At 48.3% G+C, this 23,621-nt stretch overlaps 1 protein-coding gene across 6 annotated transcripts in view; it reads right to left on the bottom strand.

Annotated features, from left to right (window-relative positions):
• Positions 1-23,621, bottom strand: part of RNF157 (ring finger protein 157) — a 1,722,220-nt gene that overhangs the window by 1,691,752 nt on the left and 6,847 nt on the right. For 5 of the 6 annotated variants that reach the window (XR_011305109.1, XM_069654703.1, XM_069654704.1 and 2 more), the window contains exon 2: positions 18,510-18,609. The exons of the other annotated variant lie outside the window; for it this stretch is intronic. The gene's annotated coding sequence lies outside the window, so the exon portion shown is untranslated. The remainder of the gene's footprint in view (positions 1-18,509; positions 18,610-23,621) is intronic. 6 annotated transcript variants of the gene reach the window in all.

The raw sequence follows: 23,621 nt of genomic DNA, 5'->3' as shown, positions 1-23,621 counted from the left end.
CCTTTTTGGCATTTAGGGATCGCTCAAAACAGTAATCCAACCCCCGGGGTATGTGAGGGGGAGGTCCCTCCTCACTGCCCGGGGGCTGGATTACCTTCAGTTTCACGCTGGCGTGCGTAATGCACGCCAACATGAAAGTAAAAAAGCATTTTCACCACGGCAGCCATTTTCGGCTGCCGCAGTGAAAATACAAGGTGAGTGTCCACCTTGATCTCCGGCTGAATTTCAAGCCGGAGATCAAGGTAGGTGTCGTTGGAAAGGGGAGATTCTCCCCTTTCCAACAACACCTTAGGTGAAAGCATTACTGGTCACGGAACGGGTGCAGAGCGCTCGATCTGTGGCCCGCAATGCCCACTAGACCACCAGAGATCCCTTTTGAAGTGGGGGGAGGGGGGCTGCTTACTAGGTAAGCGGCCCCAGAGGCAAACTCCCACCACCCTCCCCCCCCCCCCCCCCCCCGAGGCCCCAAAGCATGGGGCCACAGGTACGAAGACCCCAGGGAAGGGGACAAATGAAAAATAAATTTCAAAAAACTAAAACGACCCAAACGGGGGTGGGGGTGGGGGGCCCACTAGCCACCAGGGCTATTTTTTTTATATGAAAGGGTGGTGGCTCTCTCCCTCCCACCCCAAGTGGAAAGGGGGGCACCCCTTGTGGCCCTCCCTGGTGTCAGGCAGGAGTACATAAGGTGGCGCCCCATCCAATTGGAGGAGGGGGCACCAGAAAAGTGTGGGTAGGCCTACCAAAGGATGGGGCCTGCAGTTTAGGCCCCCCTGGGACAGATGGGTCCCCATCTGCCCCTAGGGTATTGGCCTTAGAAGAAAAGAAAATAAGGGACAAACATGGATGTGTTGGGTGCCCCCCCCTTAGACCACCAGGGAATTGTTTTTCTGGAAAGGGGGTGTCCCTTCTCCCCCCACCCAAAATGAACTGGGGGTCATGTTATGCAGCCCTCCTTGGGGGCAGTTATCTGCTCCTCGGAGGGGGCATCTGACCCCAAGGAGGGCTACACGAGATGCCCCGCCCCTCCATTTTGGGGGGGTGCACCCCCCTTCACATTACAAAATTCCCTGGCAGTTTAGGATGCCCTTCAGCCCCCCCCCCCCCCCCTAAAGTGCAGCCTGCCATTTTCAATGTTTTTCTTTGTTTACTAAACTTGACCTGCAACAGATGGGTACACTGGTGTGCCAATCTACCCCCATGGTGCCCAAACCTTACTGCCCCACCTACTGGGGGGCCTGTCCCACATTTTTTGGTGGCCCCCTCACCCCCACCCCAAATGGAGGGGGGTGTGTACCTCACAGCCGTTCGTATGAGGTCCAAGGAGGCCTGCATGAGGTGCCCCCCACCCATTTGGGATGAGGGGGAGGGGCCCCCCAATGGGTGGGACAGTAGGTTTAGGGCACCATGGGGGCAGAATGGCACACTATTGTACCCATCTGCGCCAAGGGGAGTTGGGTAAACAAAGTAAAAAAAGTGAAAATAGTAAACAGCATTTTGGGGGGCTGTGGGGCACCCGAAAGCGCTGGGGAATTTTGTAATGGAAAGGGGTGGTGGCTCTCTGCACCCCCACGCAGAATGGAGTGGGGGCCATGTTGTGCAGCCCTCCCTGGGCGCAGATATCTGCTCCTAGTAAGGGACACCGGTCCCCAGGGAGGAGGGCATGACAGGCCCCCCCTTATCTGACCCCCGGGATCGCTACACAAGATGGCCTGTCCATCCATTTGGGATGGGGATGGAGAATTGCACCCCCTTTTACATTTCAAAATTCCACAGCGGTTTAGGGTGTCCCTCAGCCCCCCCTAAAGTGCAGCCTACCAGGTTTATCAAACTTCCCTTGGTGCAGATGGGCACACACACCAACCAGCCCCCAGGGTGCCCAAATCCTACAGCCCCATCCATTGGGGGGGTCTGTCCGAGGATTTGGGGTGGGCTTCTCCCCCCACCCCAAATGGAGTGTGGGGGCAGGGGGCACCTCATGCAGCCCTCCCTGGGGGCAGATTTCTGCCCGTAGGAAGGGGCAAATGGGTTTTGAAAGGGGGGGGGGGAAGAGTGAGGTTTAGTAGACAACCAGGGATGGCTTGCAAGGGGGGGGGCATGATTGGAAAGTAGGAGTGTAGATTTGTTTTTGCTGGGGTGACCATAGGTAACAAGTTTGTTTCGTTTACAGCTTTTGCTACACGAGCAGCTGCAATGTTATGCGAGTACCGTTTTTTATTATTCTATGGTTAGGGCCCACTGTGAGTGGGGTGGGTGAGACTGGGGCTGGATTATTGGTGGTGTGGGTGGGAATGGGACGCCTGGGCAGATATTTTGGTGGGCTGGGACACAAATGCAGGGGCAGGCCACAAATTGCCCCCCATGCCAGCAGAACATTGGTGTTTCCCTGGGAGCGGATGTCTTCCATGTGGGTTGTCAGTCTGCAAGCCAGGACTGCACCTCTGGCTGTGCTACGTTACAGATGTCACCTCCGGGGAGGAATGAGGATCCTGCCGGGGCTCCGTGAAGCTACCGCTGTGCTTAGGAGACAGTACACCCACATGGTACATGGATGTCCAAGGCCGGGGACTTCACCTCCTCTGTCCTGGAGTTGCGGCTGGGCTGCATTACAGCTTTTCCCTTTGGGGAGTTATTGGCACACTGCCGGGACTCCACATGGCCTACCTTCCCACGTTCCCACAGGTGTCCCAATGAAAAAGGTACCTCACATGTGTGGGTGCACCTACCTGGATGCAAAAGAAAAAACAACAAGGCCGAGCCATGTCTGGGGTTGCTTATGTTTCCGTGCAGAGGGGACCTGGCCTGGCAGTTCGGGAAGCGCTGCTCCCATTGGTGACAGTAGCCGACGGATTCGCATATGGCTGGACCCCTTTTGTAATGGCACAGACAGGCTAAGATCTGTGGTGTCGAAGGTTGCCCAGAACAATGACAGTGGTTAAGATTGATTCAAAACCATCCACACATCACTTTTGTTTGGTTTCTGGACATTGGCAGCTTGGCATCCAGGTAGACTCCCGATGTTTGGGGACTGGGATTGTTATGCCATTAATGCAGGTGGAAGAGTAGCGGCTTTCAAGTGTTTTTAGTAGAGAGGGTGAGCCCACAATGAGGAGCTCCGTTTTATCATTTAAGCAAAGGCTGTGTGTAGACATCCAGTTCTGAATGGTGCTGAATGATTGTGGGGGTGTCCTGAGTGTAATGTCCAGTGATGGGGATGAGGACTTTGGTTGTCATCAGCAAAGTTTGTGTACGTGATAGCCATTCAGCCTAAGAGGTCAAAGAGGGGTTTGGTATAAGTATTGTATAGTATGGGTGAGAGGCAAGAGCCTTGCGGGACTCCCAAGTGGCACAAGGATGGGGACGGCTACCTCTTCGCTAATGAAGACTCAGGTGGTGCGGTCAGATAGGACTCTTTATGGTGTTTCCGTCTAATGCCATTGCATCAAATTTTTTCCATCTAAAAACTTTGCATCTAAAGCATTTTTTATTTTTTGGGCCCCCCACACTGTTTTTTACCCTTTGTAATGCAACTAAACAAAAATTAACCCTTTACCCCCCAAAGAAAATGCATTAGATGCAAAGTGTTTAGATGGAAAAAATGTGATGGAATGGCATTAGATGCAATGGCATTAGCTGGAAAGACCAGATACCATAGATTAATATTAATTCTCCGGTTGGTATTTTTTGCCAAGACTCGATTCTAAAATGGCGTTTGTGTTCTCTTCTGTGACTCCAACCCAAGTCGTGCCCTTTGTTCCACTTTTTGGCGGGCTTCTCCACAGAAGCCTCCAAAAGTGGTGCCACTCTGTCTGGGTACCACAGGGGGTGTGGGAGAGGGTTTAGGCACCCTGGAATGAGTTAACTTGGTAACTCAAGTCGTACTCTTGTGTGATTGGCCCTACTTAGCATGTTTGATTGACAGCTAGGCTGAGTGAATGGGGGTTTTCTGCATAAAAGCAGGGCTTTGGGGACTGGAACTTCAGAAGTCACCACAGGACCTGAGAATCCGACGAGGGAGAAGCTGAGCCGACCTACCACTACGACACCACCGGTGGAGCCCTGCAGAACCGACTCACCACTTCCCGACGACAGAGAAAATCTCCGGGCTGGAGAGGCTTCTTCCCCCGACTGGTGGGCACAACCAGTTTACCTTTCTTTCTTCGCACCCCAGCCCGGTTTGTGGTCGAACTGCCCAAGCCAAGCACCCTGGCAGCCGGATAGCCACTCACCACTGAACCGCAAATTAACGGACCGCTCCTTGTACCCGAGAAACTCCGTGGCTGGTTTCTTCCCTGGCAGTGCAACGGACTCCTGTCTTCCTCCACGACGAGATCCTATCCTCCCCCGGACGAAGCACTGACTTGCATCCGCTGCCAGGAACAACTGCCCCCGCTGGAGCGTTCTCACCACTTTAAGGTACTGTGTCCGCCAGGCCTCCCTTTCTAAAGATTGCAACAAGGTAATAATAACTCCTTAACCTTCTGGACTGGGCTGGCCGCCTTGACCCTCTAACTGGTCCCTTTCTTTGATCCAACTCCTTTTTGAATCATTACAAGACTTTTGTGCACTGCAACCGTGTGACCTTGGACACATTTCATTTCGATCCTCTTAAAGTGGATCCGGCCTACTGACTCTGACTTCACGGTTTTACTTTGCCTTCCCCTCTTGTTCTGTTCTTGTAAAAGTGCTGGGATCTGTTTCAAGTTGTTCTCTGCTTTTCTCTCCCTTTTTAAAAACGAATTATTAGAGTGCCATCTACGTTAAGCGCTCACCGCTGTCTGAAAATAAGTGGGCTTTACTTAAGACTTGTCTAAAATTCTTTCAAGGGAGTGTAAATCTTTCAGTGACCGTGTTATTGAATTGCTTACTATTGGTGCCTGTGAGTTTTTCTAGATGTGGTCTTAAATAAATAATTATCTCTCTTTTACACCAAGCCCTGGTCAGTGTTTACTTGTTCTATTGTGTGCTCTTGACCTATTGTGAATACTCTGTATACTGCCTAACTCTTCTTGAGGGAGGTCTGACTGCTCAGCCACAGCTACCAAGTGAATCTGTGTGGTACAGACTGCTACCAAGTGGGTTCACTGCCAAACACCTGCAGTCCTAAATCTTTTGCAGTGGTCCGAGAGGGAACTGCACAGGTTTCTGCCTAACACCAATATGTCCTGAATAGGTACAGTCTGTGGATTGAGGCTAGGTAGTGGTTCCACTGGATACTTTCCAGAACAAAGCGTCAACCTTATAATGTCGTTTACCAGAATGATAGGACAGAGTATACACAAATTGAGCAATAAAATAGCACCAATCTGGCAAGGAGTGGGCACTGCGCTTCTTTCAGGAATACTTCATTCTTGGGATTGGTCTGTACTTCTACTGAAGTAATAGAACCTCCCAGATAATGGGGTTCATTACAAATGTTGCGGTCCAGAAGTACATGGACAGTAATTGCGATTACCGTACTTTTTTCTGGAACGCACTACTACGAGAGGTAATACCGGTAATAACTATGCCAGTAACAACGCATAGGGATCTACTGTTGCCGGTAGCGGAGTGAACGGAAACTACGCGACCCACCATAGGACGTGCTGGAAAGACCAGCACCACGGAACTAAGGGGGCAATACAATAGCATTTTTTTCCCAGAAACACTGCCACTACCAGAAAATATGTGCTGTAAACACTAGCACCGCGGAGGAGGCAGTAACCGGACCAAGGTGAGGGAGAACAGGCCACAGGTGCACCCAGGTGCACACAAAGAGCACCGAGACTGCTGAAAAGGACCACACCCACACCACACACACAGACCAGCACAGCCATGCTGCCACTCGTAGTAGTAGCAATAGAAATAGAGGTTCTGCATACTGGAGTGTAGCTGCTTAAGCAGAAACTTCATCAGTGGCAAAAGGAGGACAGACAGTGGAGAAGGAACAGAAGGATGAACAATGCCATGCAGCAAGTGGTGACCCGGTGGCGTGCACCAATACCCCACACCTGGGCAACACCCTGGGCCCTGACTGACAGGCAGATCCACACCGTGTACAGTCTAAACAGGACCATCCTGGAACTACTGGAGCTCATCCAAGACGACATTCAGAGCAGCATAGGCACCCGGGCAACCATACACCACCTTCAACAGGGGTGGTAAGTGCTGCACTTCCTTGCCACAAGCACGTTTCAGGACTACACAGCATTTTGCAACCTGCATTTTTAAAAGTGCTGGTGCACGTCCTGGATACCCTCCTGCGCCATGTGTCCCAGCACATTGCCCTTCCAAACACACAGGCGCAGGTCAACGCCGCCAAAGGCCGCTTTCATGCACTTGCAGGCATGTCCAATGTGTAGGGAGCAGTGAATACACACTTATTGAGCTTCTCCCACCCCCCCACACCACAGAGGTGGTGTACAGGAACCCTAAGCTGTACCACTCACTGAATGTGCAGGTCATCTGTGATGCAGACCTAATAATCACTCACTGCTGTCACCGCTTCCCAGGATCAACCCACAATGTCATGGTCCTGTGTAACAGCACCCCTTCTGTGTACATTGTTGAAAGGGTACCAGGCCAGGGGAGGTTGGTGTTGTCTGGCACCAATTCAGGGCCATAAATGACATGCACAAGTGAGTGGCCACACCTGACAACCACATGTGACAACATATGGACACCATCCCAATCGGAGCACAGATGGCCAGGCACATACAATGCACTACAGGTACCAGAATGCATCACAGACATTTCACAATACCCACCTATCGCAACACAGCCCCAGCAACCCATCCCTACGTGACAAACCCTGCACAAATAGCATATCCAGCTTTGCCTGTTACAGGGTGCAGCAAGGCGAATGAGGGCCTGCCAATTCACAGTCCTAGATGCTTGTGACGCACACACACATCCAAAGATGTAAGCACTGTCCAGTCACTTGTATGTAATGGCTCACCTTATGTCCCATCCCTTGCAGGTGATTCTGGTTTTTACGTTACTGACGTGGGTGATGACCCCTGTGAGAGACCCCCAAACTATGTCCGAACCTGGACAAACATCGAGCAAACCGTTGGACTGTTTAAGGCATGTTTTTGGCGCCTCCACCCTTTAGGACGGTGCAATCGTGTACAGTTCAGCGAAGATCTGGAAGATAGTCCTGGCCTGTGCAATGTTGCACAATATGTGGGTCAGACGGAACATATCCATGCCCGCAGAAATGGACATGCCTCCAGCAGACGCTAAAGACGAGGATGCAGCTGAAGATATGCAACAACACCTACACATGGTCGTCAGGGATGGGCATGCAGCCCGACAGGAAATTGACCACCCACCACCTGCACACAACCCATGGCCCTCACTGCATGCGTCATGTAGCACCAATAAAATCAGACCACACCAAAAATGAATGTCCAACCATCAATTCATGTGCGTAACTGTATGTATGAATGAATGAATCCGAAAAATATGCAAGATACAACGTGTGACCCAAACACTCTCCCCAAACACCCACAAAACATTATAGTGAGTTAGTGATGCAGTTGGCCACAGTCACTTCCTTGGCTTCTTGTCATGGGCTTTGCCCTGTCCTAGTGACACTGACAGCCGCAGAGAGCGGTGCCCTGTGTTGCCCTGGCTGGCGTGGTAATGGTGGGTGGGGGGGAAGCAGATCCATGGACATAACTGTGGTATAGGGTCAGCTGCAGGGTAAGGGTAAGGGACTCTGCAAGTGCAGAGATGCCCTCATTCCCCTTGCGGACCCTCTGTCAGCAGAAACATGGCAGAGGTAGAGCAGTCCAGGGCACATCGCCGGCTGCTGGCCTGCACACATTCACGTGGGATTCAGTGAGCTGCTGCCACACAAGGTCGGCCATCTCGTCATGTCTCTGCTCAAGCCTGCAGATGCGTGCATCCATGTCCCGTATGTTAAGGATTAGTGGTGGAGGTGGGCTGTGTAGATCAGAGGGGCAGAAGGCTGGACGATGGTATATGTGGTCCAGTGACCCCACCTTGCAGTCTCCAGCTTCTTGAACAGCATTGTCATCTGTAGATGTGCCCGGATTTGTGGGTGGCCAGTGGCCATCTTGGCGGCCCACATGACAGGGGCAGGTGGCTGTGCCTCAGTGACCGCTGGCTGCGCAACAGGAACTGATGGCTGCGTAACGTAGTGCATGCACGCCACCTTTGTTAGGTGTGTGCTCAGTGTATGTGCTGCTTCTCATTTGGTCTCTTTGTGCACATGACCAGTACTAATCCTCCGACAAACTGGCATGCCGCCTGCTCCAAAGGCAATACAGACCCTGTCCAATAAGAGAATCCACATTCAAGCCCACGTCTCTACGGCCTCCAACAACACAGCTGAACTCTTTAAGATCTGCAAGGAACTGGCCAATCCTGCTGCAGGGTCTACCTCTCCTGTTCCCTCCCAGGCCCTCTCTGTATGGCTCTGGTCTCTCACTTCACCACTAAAACTCAAATCCTCTCCCTCTCTGACCCCACCTTTGGCCAACTCTCCCTCTCCTCCCCGGTCTCTTCTTTCTCTCCAACTACACCCGACAAGGTTTCTAGACAAGTCCAATCTATGAAAGTGTCGTCCAAAACAGGTGCTCCCTGCTCCTCCAAAACCATCAAGAACCATATTGACACCCTTGCTCCAACTTTGGCCGATTTCGGTAATCACTCATTCATCACTGGAACCTTCCCCTCTCTCTTCAAGCACTCCCGTGGGCTCCCCCTCCTCAAGTAGCGGTCTGCCGATCCTACATACCCAGCAAACTATCACCCGATCTCTATCACCCCTTTCCTGGGAAAACTCCTGGAAAAGCTGGCCATCTCCCAGCATACTCTCCATACTGAATCTGTTGGTTGTCTCTATGAACATCAGTCTGGCTTCAGAGCTGCCAGAGGCAGGGAAACTACTCTCCTGAACACCCGTGAAGATCTGCTCTCTAACCTGGATTTCAGTATTCCTCCAGTCTTCATCCTCGCCAATCTTTCCTCTGCCTCTGATACAGTTAACCACGCCATCCTAATCAAATCGACTTTGTGAGATTCTGGGAATCACGGATCAGACCTGGAACGGTTGGCCTCCTTCCTCCTGGACAGGCCCCTCCCAGGTCCAAATCGGTTCCTTTCACTCTGCCACCCCTCTCTCCATCTGTGGCGTTTCCCAGGGCACTATCTTCTCACCCTGGTTTGTCAACCTCCATTTGGCCCCTTTGTTCTCTACATTGGCCCTCTAAATTTCAGAGTTATGCGGATGACACTTAGCTCTACTTCAGGCTCCCCTGAGACCTCCTCTCCTCCCTTGCTCATTCCAGACTGTCTATCCGAGTGGTGTACTTCCAACGATCTCTGTCTTAATGCCACTAAGACAGAGATCCTTCTCACTGGGATTCCTGCTCCCGCTTTCCCGCTCTCACTCTGGCCCTCACAACTCAGACGTGGCCATGAAGCCCCACTACCAGCTGCACCTACACAAAGGTATTCTTCCCTTGCTCACCTTACCCCAGAAGCTCACCACCTCCAGATCCCTAGTTCTCTCAATTTGCCTTCTGTTACTCTCCACCCTCTCCAACTAATCCAGAACAGGACTGCAAGACCTATTCAGAGGCCGTATCTCGCCACTGGCTTCCGGTGGCTGCCAGGATCAAGTTCATGACCCTTTGCATATATATATTTTTCTCCCTCTCCCGCTGTCCTATATGTCTGTCGTACCGACTGGTTGCTTGGCTACCCTCAGAGTCTCACTGGGTACCAGACTCTCCCTTGATCGGTCACCCCTGCACTGCCTCCGGGCCTTCCATGCACTTAAAGGCTATAACTGTAACCTCTACAATACCTTGCCTCCTTTGCACTTACCCAAAGCCACACTGTGCTGTACTGCACTTACTCAAAAGCATTGCTGCCCTGCTGTCCCAGTCCCTCTCCCTCACACTTCTCTTCCGCCCAACCCCCTTCCCCTTGCACTTCTCATTCTCGCACGATCTGAATGACACAAGGCCTAGTAAGATTGTTTGTCTTGCCCTCCCTCCGTCTTCCCTCCCTTGTCTTGTCGCACCTAGAAACATTTGTGCACAGACGCATTATAAATGACTTATCATATGGCCATATGTGTGTTCACATGTTTTGTGGATGCAATGCTTGGTTTCCCTGGACTACGGACGCCCTCGGGCTATGGTGCTATATAAATAAAATAACATAACGGGCCAGGAATATGGGCCATTTCATGTGGTGGTTGTGTTTTGGTGTCATGCAGTTGGACCGGACTCCATGCAGCGTGTGGTGCATTTCACTGTCCACTCGGTTTTATTGTTTTGATGCACTCTCCACCCTCTGAGTCCCTGCGCCGGCCTCCACCGCTCCAAATCCCTCATTGCCTTCGAGATACAGCACAGCACTGTGCGGCACGTCTCCTCCCAGGACATTAACTTGATTGGGGAGGCGGTCCCACCTGCGGTTGCCAGGGATTCCCTCCTGTGGGCCGAGAGCAGGTTGCGCACTCTGAGGCAGAGGTCATCCCACCACTTGTGACAATCTTTAGGGGTGCAGGGGGACAGGACCCACAGCCAACACCTTCTGTGCCAACTCCGCCCATATTGCTGACTTTTGCCCTTGGCTTGTCCGCCTGTGGTCAGTTGAAGAGTTTGTCCGCATTCACCACAATTGTGACAGCACTGTCAATTCTGGCCCTGTAAAGCGTGGCTTACGCTGGCGGACCTCTGGCACACGTGACTTCCGATGCTCCATACATGATGCTGGTGTTACAGTGACTGGATGGCAACACGAAGTGGGAGATTTTAAATGTATTGCGTTTTTCAAAATGGCTTGCGTTGTTTCTGGTCCTGGTGTTTTTGCTGTTGGTGTTTCTGTTAAATGCATCCCGGAAACTATGCCACCAGCATTTTTATTAACGGAAACACCAGCAACAGCGAATAATGGAAGTGTTTCCGTCATGCCGGTGGCGCCATTTTCAGCATGGCCGTTTGCGCGCTCCCGCAGAGTTGTAATAGCTGGTGAATCCATCATTGAGATTGCCGGAATCAGTGCCACCAATTTCACGGAATTTGTGGCACATTAGCGCAATACTCATTATGAGGGCCAATGTCTCCAGTCACCGGCCCCATCTCTAATGACCAAGAGTTCCTTCTCATAAATGAGATACTTTCATTCAGACTAATTTATTCACTTGCAAAAATAGACCACCTGGTGTAGTAACTCATCCTGACCTTTGTGTGACAGATTGCCCCTATAGCGGTATTGGATCCATAAGCCTCCACCAAAAACGTTTTGTAGTATACGGTTTGATTACATCAGGAGCAGAGCAGAAGGTTCCCTTTAAGATGGTCCAAGGTGTCCTGGGTCATTTGCGTCTGTAAAAATGGCACATATTTTCTTGTGAGGTGGGTAAGAGGCTTAGTCACTGCTGAGAAGTTCTCAACGAAGCAACGGTAGAAGGTGGGTGAACACCAAAAAACATTGGACGTCTATCAATGAGCAAGGTTGATGCTGCTCCTTGACAGGCCCGATCTTGTTCATCTGTACCCAATTGTGAAAGAGTATACATCCCAGGAACACTGCCACTTGTACCCAGAACTGACATTTCTCTAGGATGGCATACAACCAATGGTTTCTTAAACTCTGCAGGACTTCCCATACGCAACACTTGTGTTACAGTCGGTCAAGTGAAAAAAATCAGGATGTCATCCAGGTACACTGCCAGGAAAGCCCTGCACACGTCATGAAACAAGTCAGATGAAATGTCAGAAGGCCTCACACGCATTGCAAAATCAAAAATGGCACCACTGTGTACTCCGTGGTAGACCATGGTCTTAAAATCCAGAATCTTCACATATTCAAATCAGACCAACAGCGCACAAGAGCACCAGCTTATCAAACCATTTTGCAGTGCATACTTGATCAACGAGGTCTGGTATCAGCAGTAGTGGATACAGAGTCTTTTTACAAAGAAGATGTGCACCCCTGCAAAAGAGGTGCAGGTCCATATAAACCACTTCATCAGGGCTTCTTCCAGGAAGTCATTAAAGAATGGCTAGTCCAGCACAGTAAGGGAATAGCGCCATACACAGGAAATTCCGATAAGCTACCACCTCATTGATCCCTACCCCTTATCTATTGCTGTGATGAATCATACGGACTCCTCACTAAAACCCTGCCTAAAGTCTCTTCCCAGGTGGCCAGGGAAAGGCAGACGCTTCCTGAACCTGACCTTGGGGTGGTGTTCTGTGGGAGGAGCCCAGGGGAATGAGAGAACTCCATGGTATGAGACGCGTTGTTTGACTTCCACTAGAGAGGATATTTCACAAATGTCAAAGTATGTAATGGCTTGTTATAACAATCTGCCTGTTCCTCAAGTCGGACGTCTTAATGTGGGTTAAACCAATCCAAAATCATTTGGCACTGAATGAAATATAAACCCTTTTAAAACTAGGGAGACAAAGTTGAAAGCCCTGCTAACCCCCAAAGAGACAGTGAAAAGAAGACTGAATAATAACGGTTTAAACTATCGGAAACGTTATTCCTCTTTTCAATCAAGTATGACGACTAATCCTTATATTTCTGTAAAGGACAGCATAGGGAACAAAAATAAGCTTAAGAATAAAGAAGTGATAAAGTAGTGAGAAAAACTAATTTTGTCACTAGGCACTTCAAGTCCCATAAGTCCATAGGTACTGGGACGAGGACTGAAGAGGAACAATGCAGGAGAGGTGAACTAATTAACGTAAATGACACAAACCTGAGGGAGACAGGGAGGCTTAAAAGGCCCCCTCCGATGCAGGCATTAGAAGGAGAAGCTGAAGGGGAAGAGCAGAGTGCGCAGGAAGAGTCGTCTAGACTCAATATGCAGCCAAGGTCGGGAGTGGAGGAGAGAGGGAAGACTCCAGAACCACTGTGAAGCCAAAGACAGTGGCTGGTCCTGAGGGGGTCTATGCCGATAGCTGTACCAACTGCAGAGATCTTTCAGTGGGAAGCATGCAAAAGACATTTGCCTTTTGAAGACATTGTGCAGAGGCTGCTCAACGGGAAGCGAAAGCAGCCAGGGACTTTTTCCCTCTCGAGAGGTTCTGGTAGCTGGTGTGCACCAGAGACTCTCAGGAGAAAAGGAAGCTCCAGAAATGAGCGGCGAAGTTGAAAGTGACCCCGGAGCGCTAGGAGGCTACTCGCGTGTTCATAGCAGGCGTTATCACTGGCCTATGAGTGGAAGAGGTGTTAGCAGTAATTTTGAATGCCAGACTAGCAGAAAGTAGCAAAACTCATATTTGTTAAAGCCAATTACTGTACATTTAAGCATGCAAGTGTATGGAGAATTCAACAAACCAATGAAGCATCATAGTTAAATGCAAACACATACAACCATTGGCAAAGCCAAGAGAAACCAAAAACTAAGCAATTCAAGTCCAAAAGATTTTTCCAAAGGCGAAATTGAGTAACGGAAAGGCCCAAGGATTGTAAAACCTGTTATTCATACTTTGTGCAACATAACAGCTGGTATAAAACACACAAAGCCAAGAAAGGAACAGAATAAGACTATCATTATTAGTAGTTGATTACCTGGCAAAAAGGCTGCCTTTTTGGAAGAAGTTATTCAGAACGAGACAAGCATAATTCGCAGATGAGTATTGGGAAAGATTGCTGTGATCGCCCATCTTGTTGCAGAAGCCTTGATGGGACGCTTGCTACCCAGCAGAGCTAGTACGCCAGAGCTCATCAACCTACCTACATCGACTGCACCTAAACACATGCTTTGATAAAGGCCGCCGTTGGGATTGAAACATGTGTCGGCTTGTGTGCTTTAATAAACCAGCACTAAATAAATAAATCCCTCCTTCTCCATTCCCCACCATGATGCCCCTCACCCTTCCCTCCCCCACTCTCCCTCCCTTCCCCTCTTTCGCCCTCCCTTAAGTCTCTCCCTTTTCCCCCACCCCATTCTCACCCTCACCCTCTTCCTGCCTCCTCCTCCTCCTCCCACCTCTCTCCCTCCTAGCTTTGCTCCACTTCTCTCCCCCTTCCCTCTGTCATATTGCTCTACATGCTGTTTTGTTGACTGAATCAAAATTGTAATTTGCTTCTGGTTACCGTTATTGTTATATTAAATGTATCCTGTTGTAAACGTGCAGCGCTTTGGTATAAAGCGCTATATAAGCCAAATAAATACAAAAACAAAATATCAAACCTAAGTGACAAGACTTCTCATTCTTTGCTTGAAATACTCAACCCAATTCAATAATCCACATTATTATATGCCCAGGTGTACAGGGTTCTTACAAAGCCCCATTTACTAAACCGAGGCGGAAGAGCACTGTCTCCTAAGAAAACCTCACCAGCAGCAGGATCTACTCCCAACTACCATGATCAGCGCAGTCATCTGCTTTTTCTAGTGCTCTACTCCCCAACTTCATACTATTGGGGAGTACCAATGTGAATTATGTTTTCCCTGAAGAGTTGCAAAAAAGTTGAATGCTGCAAAAGAACGAACATGGTGAAGCTGTTGTAAAGTTGTTTAAGTTGGAGGTGAACACTGAAGCACGTTTTATTTTGTTAAACGCTGTTTGGGCAGGGGAGTATACCCTGATGGCAAACCTTTGAAGTAGTAGGCCTGGCACGGAAGTAAACCAAGTAGCAGTTGATGACGTGCTCTAAAGTGGTCCTAACAAGGACAATTTATTTTGTTTGTAGTGCTGAAGGAAGAACTGTATAAACCTGCTGTAGAGGAGCTACATGTCTTCAGAAGTGTTCAGTTATGGGTAATTATCCTGAAAAACACAATTATTGTTGGTCGTCTGAAGAAGAGAATTCTGGGGCACTTTCTTGCTCAAAGAAGAGAAACATTCTATTTTCTTAGGTATATCATTGAAGTGCAGACATTTCTATTGGAGTTACAAAGAACTGTGGTGGGACTCTGTTACAACCCATGATTTCCTTGTGTCTTTTTGACCTGTGGAGCAGAATCCTGCTTGAATCAGGGGAAGGGGAATTCACCCTGATCATAAGAAGAGACTGTGGTCATATTGTTATATTAGTTTTGTTGCTTTGAACTGTCATGCATTTCCCTATTGATCTATTGAATGTATACATGTGATGGACAGATATTGTTTGTTAGAGTACTTACTTTAGTTCATTTTAGGCAGGGAAATCCTCGTCAGGTTAGGGATAGTGAGGTGTTTATCCAACCTTTTTATGTAATAAAATGGCAAATTTTGAAAACTCTTAACAAAAGTTGGCTGCCTCACATTTCGGACCCCTCACACAGCAAAGGCACTTCTTTTCGATACAGACTGGCATGACAAAGTCATATGTACGTTGAACATGTCAAAGGTCAGTTAATGATGGGTAAGTCACGACATGCCTAGTAAGACTTTCAGTTGAGAAGCATGAATGAAACTGAAATGGGTTTATTCCTCAGGATGTTGCATCCTCATATGTAATGACACGGTAGTATGTACCAGCACCCAACTTCAATGAGGAGCAGTCAACGGAATAGATGGTTTTGAGGAATATGGGTAAAACATGTTTTGGGTGAACTGGAGCTTACCTCCCAGCACTTGGGGAGCCCCTATACCTCAGCAACTAGCAAAAAGGGCGGACAGCGGGCAGCACCGCTAACAGAGTGGAGCAAGTTTCCGGTCTGACGTGCTCTGTGGGAAGATGTTCAACTACTAGGGTGAAGCACAGGAATAAGGAGAAGCAGGGGAATGGAAGGGCCTGCCATGTGCTATGGTAAGCAAATGTCTAGTAGGCCAAACAGAATAGAGGCACACATAGATTATGTGATATCCCAGCTCTGTACACACACCTTTGTTTTTATGTATAGGTAGCTTAGCTAAGAGTTCAGAAGCAGACACATGCTGAAATATAGGGAGTGGGGGGGCAAACTCAGGCAAGCTACAGCTACCAGGAGGGGCCGGCAACAAGAGGGGTAAGGCAAACAGAAGATGTGTGGGTAAGGAAGCTGTTGCAGATGCCAGGAGCAGTCAACAACAAGAGGGGGCAGGGCCAAGCAACGAGTACCTAAATGATGGGGCTCGTATATGCCAGGAGCAGGTGCCAGAAGTAGTGGGTCAAGTATGGTTTGTATGGGTCCAACACTGGTTGCCACATATGCCAGGAGGAATGAGCACAGGCCAGCAGGGACTCGGAGAATGGTTGCTGCGTGTGCCAGAAGCAGCCTAAGCAAAGCAGAAGGGTGATGTCTGTAGGGTTTTGAATTAGTCAGAACCACTGGCATTGCTCTGCGCAAACCATTGTTTTCCAGCCTGCCAAGCCATTACAGAAGGGGAAAGACTCGTATATAAAAAAGAAGTGAGGTGATGGCTGCAGCGCAAAAGAAAACAGAAGTGCCTGCGTTGAAGGAGGACGAAGTGCAGCGCAGTGATACCTGGGCGGCGCAAAGAAGTGCACTGCAAGGCACATGCACTTGCTCCTGTTTCCCCTAAATAGATGAAAGGCAGAGACCAGAGCTGCCAGAAAGAAACAGCCGCCTCAGAAAACCCAGTTCAGACGCCATTTGCGACTGGAAACAGGAGTCCCCAACTCCATATCAAACAGTTAATGATCAAAGGCAAAGAGAATCAACAGCGGGGCGAAGGCGAGCGGTCTCCCCAATCCGCAACAGAGAGAACACTGGAGACTAAAAATGGGGCAGGACTAACTAGAACTTGTCAAGCCTGATCCCCTTATGAGGAAAACGGAGAGAAGCATTGGGCCATAGAGCGAGGGGACGGAAAGGCCAATGGGGAGGAGATGCAAAGCAGGGGATGTTGGGCTATAAAAGCCCAGGCCGACCAGACATTAATGAGGTCAGGAGGGGAGTTGGTGGACTGCGAGACCAGGTGGTAGAGAGAGGACAGTAGAGCAAATTGTTGGAGACTGGCGGAGGTGTCGGAGAGTGCATGAAAGGTATTGAATGTGATAGAGTGGTACAAAGGGAGTATAGTGTTGTGAAGGGTGTGAAAGGATAGAGAGGGAGAGAATGCTTAGGGAGTAAGAGTAGGTGACAAAGTGAAAGAAGGGGTGAAATAGTAGTAGAGGTGGAGAATAGATGGAGAAGGAAAGAGTGGGAAGGTCAGGACATAGAGGGAGGAGAGAAAGGGACTTGTAGAGTCGGCCATTATATAAAGTAGGAGAATGGTTAAGAAATTCCTGAAGAGAGTTAGCTGGAGACGGCCACGCCCTTTAGGCTACCCACAAGAGTTTGATAAGACCAAGATAGTAGGGGTTACTAGAAGTTACTATTCCGCAGTATATATCAGGGACACTGAGGGGTTAGGGCCATCTGACCTAGAGTGGGTGGAGCAAACAGAAAGGTGCAAGGAAGACATAGGGGCCACCCTAGCCGGAGTAGAGTCTCTACGAAACTCACACCTTTTGTTCATCTGTAAGGTCCTCTGTGACAAGTGTCTATCAACGTAAGCCCTCTCTCATTTCCACTTCACTCACATCTTGCGCAAATCAGAGTGGAACAAATGTATTACACAATGCAGTATCTTCAGATATAAGATATTAAGAGGTCCTTATTTCCCAACTCATCCCCGGGACTCGCATGAAGTTCTGGATGTCCTAAATCTACCACACGTAGACAGCATGGCGTTATACTGAAATTAAACAAAGTACGTACTACTACCTTCTTAGTTTGCATGCCTAGCAATTTCATATTGGCCTAAATGACATTTTCCAATTTGCACTGCACTACATGGCTTAGTACAATTTAATACTTGGACCTCTTCGTTGTGGAAGTTTCACTTAACTCTTTATACACAAAATTCAAGGGTGTCAACAATACAATAAAACCAAAATGAAACACCATAAATATTCAAACAAAAAGATATTGTAAGAAAAAAAAAACAATGTTGACAGAAATTAATGTACAAGCACAGAGGGGTGAACATTCTTTGAAACATGGCAGGGCTTCTAGATGTATTCTATAGGCTCCCTATCATCTGCACAGTCAAGAGATCAAGACAATGTAAGTCTATGTAGGTCTTTAAAAATCCCATTTACAGATGATAACACCATAGATTCCATCAAGCTCACAGTCCATCCGATGTAACATGGTGCAAATCGCAAGAATATGAAATAAGCCCCCAGTCACCTGTTCCTTAAATGGCCCAAGTTGATGTAGGTCCCATGCACAAATAAGAATACCAGAGACATCACCCATCTTTCAATCCTTCAGAAATTACTAAGTGTGGGTTTCAAGTCAAAAACAGGACTCCGGTCATTCTAACCTTATATAATTCAAGACTAGATGTCCAGCTAGAAGACAAATCTCCAAATGTCCATTTGTCAAAGGTCTTTTAATGATCATTTTATCACCATTAGGGTATAAATAATGCATTCCTGAGATGCTCTGTTTGCCTCAAAAGCTTAACTGAAGCACAAACTAGAACCTAAATTAAAAAATAAATAAATAAATAAAGACAGGGGTCAGTGGAGTATAGTGTAGTGTAAGATTAGTCAATTGTGAACAGCGGCAGTACTTTTCAGCAGGCAGTGGTTAGGGTACTTACACGAGATTTGCTCGAGTCCGGTCAAGGTTTTTGAGCGTTTTCACACCGCCTTTGCTGTACTTTCTCTGTGGCCAGTCAGCAAGCAGCCTTCCATTTTTTCCTGTGGAATTTCAAAGTATATCACACTTACTGGGTAGAGCACACAGTATAATCGGATGCTTCCCATGTGGAAAATGCTGCATGGCCCTGGAGCTAACTCTAAGCCGTGTTCTGCTGGCCAATTGCACAATTTAGCTCCGCTTTGTGGGATTTCAGGGTTTAAGGGCACTGGTTATCATAGTGTGATCAGCGTGCCTCCTGTAGAATATTGCTGAATGGACACCTCACCTACACCAAGCCATGTGCTGTCAGACAGGCCCACTTAGCCCCCACTTCATAACAAAGGCCCAGTTAATCCATCCATATGTCAAAATATTCTACCATACTCATCTACATGGATTAACACACACATCCTCCTAGCAAAGCATATGTATCCACTCTGCCAATCGCAGTCACACTTATCCATTCACCCACCCATCCTCCCACAGCCTCACCCAATCTGAGACTGGTGGCTGGGTGGGGCATCTGCTCACCAGTTCCATCCCGATTGCTTGAAGATCCCTTGTTGCTAAACTGTCCAACCACCACAGTGGTTAGCTCTCTGCTTCCCGCACTGTGTCCTTTCCCCTACGATTTACAAAGATTCCCTTTGCTTTCCGAAGCTGGTCAGCGCCCAATAAATACAATAATAAGAAGATGTTCACCAACTCATCTATCTTTTTATTCTTTTTATTCACCAAACCAACCGCTTTAACCATCCATGTACACCCAATAATCCAACCACCAAGCCAAACATATTCAAACCTCTCAACCAGTCACCCCAATTGATATTCACTCACTAAAGGGTTTGATATAGCTCCTGCTTCTAGCCTACGAGAGCCTGGTTAGCTTGAAACCAACAGCTACCAGGTCAACTGGTGCCCTACAAATATGCATATATGACATTAGCTTTAAGTATTTTTTTTTTATTGCTTTTAATCAATAAGATTTTTACAATAGAAAACTTTTCATGTTCAGTGCGAAGCTGTAGTAGCATCAGTGATGATAAGAACGGGAGAAGTATTGTATTGTATTGTATTGAGGCCGGAACTCGTCGAAGGTCGTTGGACGGACCGATCAACCTGAGGACGGTCGGCTGAGAAGTTCAGTGTTTATATAGACCAACATTTTGTAGGTGGCCAGCAGCCACGAAGGTCTATCTCCGGCCATCAATCTGGACCAACAAACGTCCTGGTCGCTTAAAATGTGCTCTGAAAAGATCTTCGTCAGGTAGACTGTTCGGATCCTGGCTGTGCGAGGACATGCTAAGAGCAAATGCCTAATCGATTCTGTTGCTCCCGGCGTTTTGCAGAATCGGCACTCGTTCGATGGGGAAAGCCCTCTGATTGCTAAAATTTCGTTAGTTAACAGGAGATTTAGCCGCGCTCTCATTATTAAATCGCGAGCGTGTCTAGAAGGGAACTTTTTGATGTACGGTTGTAAGTCGTTGAATCTACTGGTGTTTGGCGGGAGGTGCTGTGTCAGTTTGTTCTTTAGAGCTGCCTCGTTGGTTTGGATCCAGCCGATTTCTTTGTTTTTTTTTTACATTTTTGTAGGGTTTCTGACAAGTGTCTCTTCGTCACACTCTGTAGTAGCCAACAGAGCGTGGTTTATTTTTGTCCAACGGTTTAGTGTTAGGATGAATCTTCTTAGTGTTTAAATTGTGCCATTTCATTTTATAATATGTTCAACAAAGAAAAGAGTGGCATTGTGATGTCATGTTGTTCGTATTGGAATGTTATGTTTCACTGTATATTCTGTGTTTGGTCAGTTGGAGCCTGCCTCTTGCAGGGGGACATGCTGTCCAAGTATCATACCTAATAAAAGCCAGTGTGATACTCCCTGTCATCGTGTGGATCCCTACTTAACATTGGCGACGAGGATACACTTCACGTGGAACCCGCTGATCTCCGGTCCTTCCCAGAGAATCTCCTCCTCCGACGGTGACAGCAGGTGAGAGGCAGGCAGGAGGCGGAGTGAGGGCCCACAATCAGTAGTGACGGAGCACTGACCGCTACTGTGGGGGGGTCGCAAGTAAGCCCTGAAGGAAGGAGAAGCATTGCCGAGCCCAGCGCAAACTGCTCTCAGTTTCATTACAGCGCTTGGGCAGCGGCTGCCGTGAGCCTAACGCTAGCGCCTCAACGGGCTCTCATTACGCCGCAGGAGCAGTGAGAAGAAGAAGCACCGCCGGGCCCAGCACGAACTGCTGTCAGCTTCATTCAGTGCTGAGGCAGCGGCTGCTGTGGGCCCAACGCGAGCGGCAGCGGGCTTTGATAAGGGCCGGAGCAGCGAACGCTACCGTAAAGCCCTGCGCGAGCCCTGCAAGCAGGAGGGGCGTCGCGCAGAACGAACCGTGACCCAGCTGTGATCTCGACGCTGAGATTACGTTCACAGCCGTGGAGCTCCAAGCGAGCCCCTTGAGAGCGAGGAGCATCGCACAGATCAAAAGCGAGCCGCAGCCAGCTGGGGAACATAAACTGTGCAGTGTTTACCGTTGTTGAAAGAAAAACAAAAGAGTGGCCATTTGGAACAACTGGCAACGAGCGCCGACGCTCACGGAGAGTTTCAGCCATGTCACTCAAACATGTTAAGGTTGCAGAAGCCATAGTATTTCAATGGTAACAGTGTTGTCCAGCAAGATAGTTGCAAGCAGTGATCAGCAGGATATTTAGAGAATATTGCAAACATTGCTTGCAAGTTTATGCAACAGTCTGTTTGAATTGTGAATCGTTCTACAACCATGGCTGCCTCCATCCCACCTCCTTTACCCTTTCTGAGTGAACCAGGCCGACCTTCAATTACATGGGACAGGTGGAAGGACATGTTTGAGAACTACCTGGTAGCCATGGGAGGGGAAAGATTCCCATCTGCGCGAAAAAGGGCCTTACTACTACACAACCTTGGCCTAGAAGGACGCAGAATTTTTGATGGACTCGCCAGACACCATACCCCTGAGGCAGGGGACATGGATGAATATATGTTTGCTCTCAACCAGCTTCGGGACCACTTCGAACCGAAGAAGAATGTCAGCTTTGAAAGGCACAAATTCTTCCAACGAGCCCAGGAGAAGTCAGAGTCAGTGGAGTCCTACATCGCTTGTCTCAGATCCCTGAGTTACACCTGTGAATTTGAACATTTGGCTGATTCCCTTATTAGAGATCAGCTGGTTAGATGCACCAATAACGTGAGAGTACAGGAAAAACTTCTTGCAAAGGATATGAAATTGGATGAGGCCGTAGAATTGGCAAGAAGTATTGAACAGACTTCAGAGTATGTCAAGGAACTTAGGGTTGACAAATCCAATCCTTCTTCGTCCTCGGTTTGTGTCGTCAATCAAAAGAAGAAATTTGGCATTCCCACTATCAAGAGAGGAGGAGGAGGTAATGCAAGAAATGCATGTCCTCGCTGCGGCAGTTCAAGACATGGGATGAACTACCCGACCTGCCCTGCAAAATATGCGGAATGTTTCAAGTGTAAAAATAAAGGGCATTTTGCCAATGTCTGCAGGGGTAACGCTGTAAATAGTATTGAGTTCAGCCCAGTGGACAATTACGAGGAAGGCATTGGAAAAGGGTACAATATTCATGAAGTATCCAGCGCTCAAGAACTCACACCAAGGCACATATTCGAGATTTCGGAGATGTCTGGGATGACCAAAGGTCCTGTGGACAGGTTCCAAGTAGATGGAATAGAGCTCCTAATGAAAGTGGACACTTGTTCCCCTTGGACCATCATATCCCAAGAAACATTAATCAACAGTCTGGGAAGGAGTAGCAACATTGTACAAGCTACCAATGTTAGGGTGTGTGGATATGCAGAGTCGGATATAAATATCTTAGGTGAATTCCGTGCAGAAATTAAGTACAAGGAAAGAAGGTGCCAAGCCACAATCCTGGTGGCGGAAAAAGGAACCTCTCTGCTAGGCTGGGAGGAGCAGAGGAAGCTATGTTTAAGAGTACAAGCCAGTGCACCGGACCCGGTCACCATTGCTGAGTTGGGGGACTCGTGGACCAGAGAATTTCCACAAGTGTTTTCTGAGAGTTTGGGAAGACTTAAACATTTCGAACATCACATCAAGCTTAAGAGAAATGCTCAACCAGTAGTACACAAGGTACGACAGGTACCACTGAAGATGAGAGCACAACTAAAGGAGGAGCTAAAAAGCCTGGTTGACAAAGGGGTGATTGAAACTGTTGTAGCCACGGAATGGTTATCCCCAGTGGTTTTAGTTACCAAGGCCAATGGAAAGATGAGACTGTGTGTTGACCTACGTAGTCTCAATCAGAACATAGTGGTTGAGAGACACCCATTGCCTAATATTTCAGAAGTTTTGTCCACGCTAGGGGAACCCAAGTTATTTTCCATTATAGATCTCTCTGCCGCCTATCATCAGGTTCCATTATCTAAGGAATGTCAACAAATGACTGCATTCATCACTCCTGAAGGTGTTTTCAAGTACAACCGGATGCCCTTTGGGTTAGCCTCGGCGGCATCTGCGTTTCAGAGAGTGATGGAAACGGTATTGAAAGGTCTTGAGAAAGTAACAGTTTTTCAAGACGACATTTTGATATTTGCAAATGATGGTTCTGAGCATGATAGAATACTCAGATCGGTTTTAGTGAGACTAAAAGAAGCGGGTCTGACTGTTCAAAGGGAAAAGTGCAAAATTGCTGTTACGGAAGTGGATTACTTGGGGCATAAAATTTCCTGTGAGGGTATTGCTCCCAGGAAGTCTTTAGTGGATAGTATTGTGAGTGCTCCTCAACCTCTTGACAAGGAACAACTACGCTCGTTCATGGGGTTGGCGGAGTACTACCACAAATTTGTGGATGGTTTTGCTACAATGTCATCTCCCCTAAGAGATTTATTAAAAAAAAGGAACTAAATATGTGTGGTCGGAAGAATGTCAAAATGCCTTTAGTAAGATTAAAGATAGCATTGTGAAGGCACCCTCGCTAGGAGGGTTTGTGTCTGGCCGACGAACTGTGCTTACTGTAGATGCGAGCACATTAGGTCTAGGTGCTGCTCTTTTTC

This window comes from Ambystoma mexicanum, chromosome 3q (genome assembly GCF_040938575.1).
Source record: "Ambystoma mexicanum isolate Mex_15411 chromosome 3q, UKY_AmexF1_1, whole genome shotgun sequence".
Taxonomy (NCBI): domain Eukaryota; kingdom Metazoa; phylum Chordata; class Amphibia; order Caudata; family Ambystomatidae; genus Ambystoma; species Ambystoma mexicanum.
Note: the sequence above shows the minus strand (reverse complement) of the source record. Positions and strands in the feature narration are given on the sequence as shown.